The sequence below is a fragment of the Pelodiscus sinensis genome, chromosome 1 (assembly GCF_052426305.1).
Source record: "Pelodiscus sinensis isolate ZL-2025 chromosome 1, ASM5242630v1, whole genome shotgun sequence".
NCBI classification, from domain to species: Eukaryota; Metazoa; Chordata; order Testudines; family Trionychidae; genus Pelodiscus; species Pelodiscus sinensis.
The window spans coordinates 124,504,939-124,511,915 of NC_143052.1; positions in this window are offsets into that span (position 1 = coordinate 124,504,939).

Genomic DNA, 6,977 nt, shown 5'->3' on the forward strand with positions numbered 1-6,977 from the left:
TGCTTTAGAGTCCCAAATCTCTGGTGGCTCTGGTTAAATGTAATGGATCACACTTTTGCACAGTTATATAAAAGATACACTTAGTTGGTTTTAACAACACATCTCAAACATAAAACTTGCATTTCTCAAAATGTTACTCAGGATGATAAAAAAGAAAAGAACCTAACTGACTTCCTGTTCTACAAAGCCATGCAGAATTCTGGTGAGTTAAGGCCAGTCAGACTTGCAAGAGATTCTGGGCACTAAGAAAAGTGAATATGATTTTACTAATTTCTAGAAAACTGGGAAAAGCTGACCTTTCTGTCTCCTTTATTCAGGGATATGAGAACCTGCAAGGCAGATATGAACCATTAAAGAAATAGGATTTCAACAGGCAGGGAAAGAACAGGAGGTATTCATATAATTAAAGACTATATCATAATGCATCAGGGTTGCACAGGAAAGCTGCTTTTTGGCCTTTCCTAGCTCTTGAATGCTTGACTTTGCAACCTTAATGTTCTGTTAAAGTGGGGATTTTTGTGTAATAATAATGCCATTGCTGTCTCTTAGCAACCATAACTGGTCTTTCAAATGAAGTATTTTTTGTTTGTTTTGGAGTAACCTAGGTTCTGTTGAATAGTATATTGTTAGTAATAACAGACATGTTTATTTAGCTAGTGGAGAATAGAAGTGACATCTGTTTACACCGACTTGTCTTGCTGTCTTTTAAATCTTCATATAGTACTAGGCTGTAAACTAGTTAGCTAAATCAGTTTGCTAATAACCTCAGTCTTTAGAAGACCATGTTAGGTTATTGGGGAGGGAGATGTATGTTTAGCCATACATGTGCACAGTTCCCACAGCAGGTCACTTTGTGTGCATGTAGGTAATTGCAATATTCCTCCTAATGATATTCCAAGTGTGTGTGTGGTGATCAACATGAGAAAAGCATGGCAATGGATACTGTGCCCTTGTTCTTGAAGTATAAAAACTGATAATATATCTGTTCCATTTACAAGCACAGTAGGACTTCGTTTATTTCTGCTCTTGCTGAGTAAGCCTGAGACACCGACCACAGGGATCATTTTCTGATAGTTAGTAAGTAATTAACTGTTTTGCTAAATTCTAAAAACCTCATTTAGCCACGATATTCTCTGGTGAAGGGGCAAAACAAATTTCATTCCAGTGGTTTTACTCACTGCTGGTGGTACTGCATACAGTAGTTCAGCAAGAACTCAGTTCTCCCTGCTTCCCCCAGGGATGTCCCCAACACCTCCCCTCTCCCAGTAACATGCAGTGTTCAGAATTTAGCCTTTGGCTGGAAATTCGACTTGAAAATGAAGCATTAATATGTATTTTAAATGCATATACAGTATATGAGAAACTTTCTGTACCTCAGAAAACATATTGACAAATATGAACAAAGACTAGCTTCCTCATCCCCATAGTGCTATTATTTATGACCATGTCGACATATTTTTTTTGGCTTTATTGAGCTACCTAATAATTTCAAAATATTATTTGTAAACAAGTTCTGAATGAGCCCTCCCCAGACAGCCACTGATAAGCCAATGATGGGTGGAAAAGCTTCAGGAGCAGACTATTTACTTCAACACATTTACTCTACCTAGATACTGCAGCCAAATCTGTGCTGCCCAAGTAATCAGTTTAGGCTGATGTTGGGTTACAAATCACATTAGTGTTAAATGTGAGGGTCATGTTATCCTTATTGTATGAGTAAAGGCAGCAGAATGTACTTAGCCTATCTGAATGAAGGACTCTCCCTCAGTGCCTAGTCTGTGGTAGGGCTTTCCAGTGCTGAGCCTACCACCTCTAGGGTTGGTAGTTTATAGCCCTGGGTCCTCTGGACTTACTGCATCAGTTGGGAAAGTAACAAACTTGCTTGAGCCCTGGCACCTCTTTCATTGTGAATTAAGTTGAAAAAGTGAAGAACTCTCTCACCATATTCAAAAAAAATGTGCATACATGGCTGATGACGACTATTTTCATTTGTGTATTCAAGTATTAATTCAGTGCCTGTTATCCTGATCTCTGTGGTAGGCCAGTAGATGCATTCTATTTGTTCAGGTTATAGAAAACATATTAGTTGTATATGTGACATCTTAGGAGAGTAAAATGCTTCTAAATGGAACCTCAAACAGATGGCTGCTTGTGCATTTGACAGAGCTACAATCTTCTCTGGAAGATGCAGTGGAGTACAAGCCTTGCTCAGAGAAAAGTGTGACTCTAATCTCTCCCATACACACTATGGAGGCCATCTGTTCCAGCTAGTACTAGCATGTGCTGAAGAATCTTTAAAACACATTAAAAGCCATACATTGAATGGCTTTGTTTTTACTCTTTTTCAGCAAGCATCCAAAAGGACTGAACATCTTGAAAACAAATAGAAGATATACTGGAAGTGAAATGTACAATAGTCCAACCGGAGAGAACCTGGTTTTCTCATGAGCAATTCTTGGCTGGTAAATCTACTACTGTTATTACTGGTTTTTAGAAAGTATGTACCAAGATAGATCTAAGTAGTCAGGTTGGTAGACTAGTCTTATAACTAAGTTCAGAGAAGAATAATGCTATTCTCTCTCTTGTAAGTCTTTTACTGAAACCACTTGTGTCATTAAAACAATGTCAGCCAGGCATTTGCTACACCAGTAATAGATCTAGTCCAACAATAGAAAATACCCTTGGATCAATCAGAGAGATCTATTGAAAATATACTGGAAGAAGCAAAGACTTCAGTCCACAAGTTGACTAATGAAGGTTCTTATATTGACTTCTTAAAAGAAGAAGACAAAGTGTTTAAGCCAGCAGAAAAAGTACAGACTTGCATGAAAAGTCAACTTGCATTAATATCATTAATTTATTGTAAACATAATGTTCAAGGGAGGGAAATAAAATGCATTTTTTTTAAATCTCTGAAATTGATCATGTAAAGAAAGCCGGTTAAGGTGACGTCATGAGTAGACGATATCAGCAACTTCCAAGGCAAAACAGTGTTGTGTATGTTACTGGAAAGCTGGGAGTATCCCCATTTGAATGCTATCAAATAAGTTTTCCTAGCCCTGATGTGTCACAAATAAAGCTTGTCATATATATATAAATTTTTTTTTTACTCCATAAGTTCCACATTTCAGTGAAAACTTTGGAACCAAACTATTTCACTCCTAAAATGAAATATGTCAATTCAGAAATGCCACTGTATTCCCTCATACTCACACCCTCCTCTGTAAGTCTCACTACAAGATCATATTACATCTTAAATGATGCACTTCCCATGACTCTTTAGGTGAATAGAAGCAGCACATGCTGGGCATCTTGTGGCTGAAGTGATATTACCTCGGCATTACTCTGGTCTTTAACTCAAACAAGTTTTATATTTCTTCATTTAAATCTCTCCTCTGGGGTGGGAGTGGAGATGAGGAGTTCAGTATGCAGACTACCCCAGAGAAAGGGACGCTCCCAGCCGTCTATCACCGCAGTAGCTTGGGGCTAGGTGAAAAACTCCTGTCCGTAGCTCTCTGAAATATGTAGTAGATAGCTGTCCCTTTCTCCACTCCTGTCCTATGCTACCCCAATGGGGCTATAGCTGCCCTGGTCCCCAACTCTGTTCCCTTACTGCCCCCATGTGGTCATTCTACATTATAAAACTGTACCTTCTACCAGACCCTCCCTTTCCATTTCATGAGAAACAATCGAATTCCAAGCACACCCCATTGTCCTGGCACAGCCAAGCCCTTACCTTGCTTTAAGATAGAAGAAGCTACATTCCAAATTTGGTGTTCCTAACTCTTACCATTTAGGAGGAGTTCTTGAACAGATGGACTCAGACAGATAGACACACATTTCTAAAATATATAGTAAGAAGATACCATCTGGCTAGGAAGTGCAACCCATAAACGCCATGAGGTAATGAAACGACAGATCACATGAGATGCTTTAGCAGCATGTCAGAATCAAAATATTTTAGGGTTTAGACATTCAATATTTTTCAATAAAAATAGACATTTATTCCACAGAAAGTGGAATTTTTCACAAAATTACGTCAGTCAAATCAATTTTCTGTCAAAAAAAAAAATTCAGTTCAGATGGAAAATTTTCAGCTAGCCCTAGTTGCAGAATATCAGACACTAAACTCAGAAGTGCAGTACTAAATATAGCCCATTCTGTATTTCTGGAACATGTAAATTAGGATGGCAATTCCACACATTTTGGAAACAAAAGGAAATGTGTGTGAGTGTGTGTTTTAAATAGCAGCTGTTATAAACTGCTCAAGAGGTTAAAATGTTAGAATATGTTCAGAGGACAGATGAATTGTTGGTAGGTGTAACCGTCACCCTAAAGGCCACCCCGAGTCTGGGTGGACAGACGTCCCAAGCTAGAGGCCTTTTCTACAGCCAACCATTTATCCACAGTGGGCTGCTCGCGATTTCGGCGTGCTTTGGGCTCACTTGGACCCGAGGGGCCGGGAAGGGGGCTCGGGCCCTCCCTCTCTCTGAGCCCTGACCCAGGGCCCTGAGACGGGGATGTTTGGTCCCTTGTCAGTGGAGGGGGTTAAGATCCCCAAACCCTCCACTCGCGGGGTTCACAGTCCCGCCCTGGGTCCCTTCTTCCCGTCCAGTTCTCAATCGGCTCCCCAGCGTGGGAATAAACTCACCCGGGGTCTTCCCTTCCGGGGGTTGTAGAGTGGCGGGGGTCCCTCAGCGTCTGGCCTCTCCGTCAGGGTGTGGGGTTCCTCCCAGGTCCAGGTGCTCTCCCCCTTCTGGCCGCGGCCCTTTTGAATATCCCGCGGGCCGGCATCTCGGACCGACGCCGATCCCGTGTCCGCGGCTCCGCCCTCCTTGGCGTCCCTGCTGACGTCACGTGGCGGCGTCGGACCGAGTCGCTGGCCGCGCCGGCACTCAGCGCCGCTTCTGGGGTTTCGGCGGCTGGCCGCCTGATCCTCCCTCCAGGCGCTCGGCCCCCGCCCCAGCGTCCGTCCCAGTGCGGGGTAGAGTGGATGAACCGCCTGCCCCGTCACAGTAGGTAAGATGGTTAAAAGCTCATAAGTGCTAGTTATCCCATCGCGCTGTAATTTAACACATGGCTATTACATATACGTAGCATATACAACTACAATAATAATTAAAGAGTTTTACCATCCTCCAAGTCATATAAAAATAATTCAAGACACTTCAGAGACTCCCAAAATTTTCAATGAGCTTTGGATCAAGACAAAGTAGTTCATTAGTTTGCTTTAAATCAGCCTAAATGTGATTTACCATGATCCAAATGATCCTTACCATGGGGTAGGATTTTATTGTGAATCCAGATTTTGCAGCTGGAATTTATTTTTATGATCACCCTCGTTATCCCAGCATGTCACAATCTCTAATTTAGATTCACCATTCCCTGGTGAGGCTGGAAAATGCTATTATCCCTATTTTACAGATAAGGAACTAAAGCAGAGAGAAACTAAGGGCACATCTACACTACATAGAAGACCAATCTTCTGGGGTTCGTTTTAGTGGATGTAGTATAGACTCATTAGATCACCGTCAGCACCAATACTCCTCATCAAAGAGTAAAGGAAGTTGACGGGAGTGTTTGCATGAACAGGGATTTAAGATATGTTGACTCCAGCTACATACTTTATATAGCTGAAGTCGTGTATCTTACTTTGACCTTCCTACGTAGTGTAGAACAGGCCTAAGTGACTTGCTGAAGGTACCCCAGGAAGTGGATGGCAGAGCAGGGAATCCTGATTCTCTTGGGGGTGAGCCCTGAAACTCATCATGTACATGTTTAGGAGCATGATCCAGGTTTTTAATGCAAAGTTACAATTTTAGTGACCATGTCCTGCTACCTAAAACTTTCATTCTTGCTTCATGAAGAGAGAAAAATGGTTAAAAGTGTATGAGTGGTTTAATGGTTCACATGTTGTTCACCTTGGTTTTTTGAACAAGCAATGCAAATGTCTATAGAAATAGATGTTTGGCGGTAAAAGGACAGTGACAAATTCAGTATTATATATTGAATTCAGTGTTTTATATCTCCATCAATCTTAACATTTCCTGTAGCACTCATCACTATAGTTTCTAATTCTTCTACGAGAAAAAAAGGTCTCTTTTGCAATGTGCAAAGTGAAGACTTTTATATTTCCCAAGTCCTGGCCTAGACCATCCTCCCTTCTCAATAATCAGAGTCTTTCCTTGGTTCAGCAGTGTCAAAATAATAATAATGATGATCCCCCCTCATTATACTGTTAATTTCAGCACTAAGGACATCTATAAGTCTAAGACTGCCATCTAGTGGAAATGGGGTGCTGAGACTAGCTGCCCATCAGTAAATATTAGGCTAGCATGGATTTAATATTCTCCTGTTCCCTTGGTGCATGACAGTGCTCTTCTGCACCTTCTTGGTGTGCCAACAGTGATGAACAGAGTTTCTCTCTTCAGCAGAGAAAGGAGAACAATTTTCTTAATTTCATCCCATGCACCTGACAAGACCAGTGGATCATTTGAAAGCACATTCTGTCAGGGGGAAAAAGGAAGTTAGTGGACAAAGTCTCATGAGTAGCAACCTTGCAGATTAAGAGTATATAAAATACTGCTGAGAGAGTCCCAGCAAAAAGGAATTCCTCTATAAAAGACAATGGGATAATATTAAAGAAATAGCTGTTGCTTCATTTGGGGCCACTTCAAGATGGATATACGGTGTAGGGCTAAATAGGAAAGCATACATAAAAAAAAGAAATACAGAGAAGAAACAAGGGCTACGTCTAGACTGGCATGATTTTCCGCAAATGCTTTTAACGGAAAAGTTTTCTGTTAAAAGTATTTGCGGAAAAGAGCGTCTAGATTGGCACGGATGTTTTTCCGCAAAAGCACTTTTTGCAGAAAAGCGCCCATGCCAATCTAGACGTGCTTTTGCGCAAAAAAGCCCCGATCGCCATTTTCGCGATCGGGGCTTTTTTGCGCAAAACAAATCTGAGCTGTCTACAC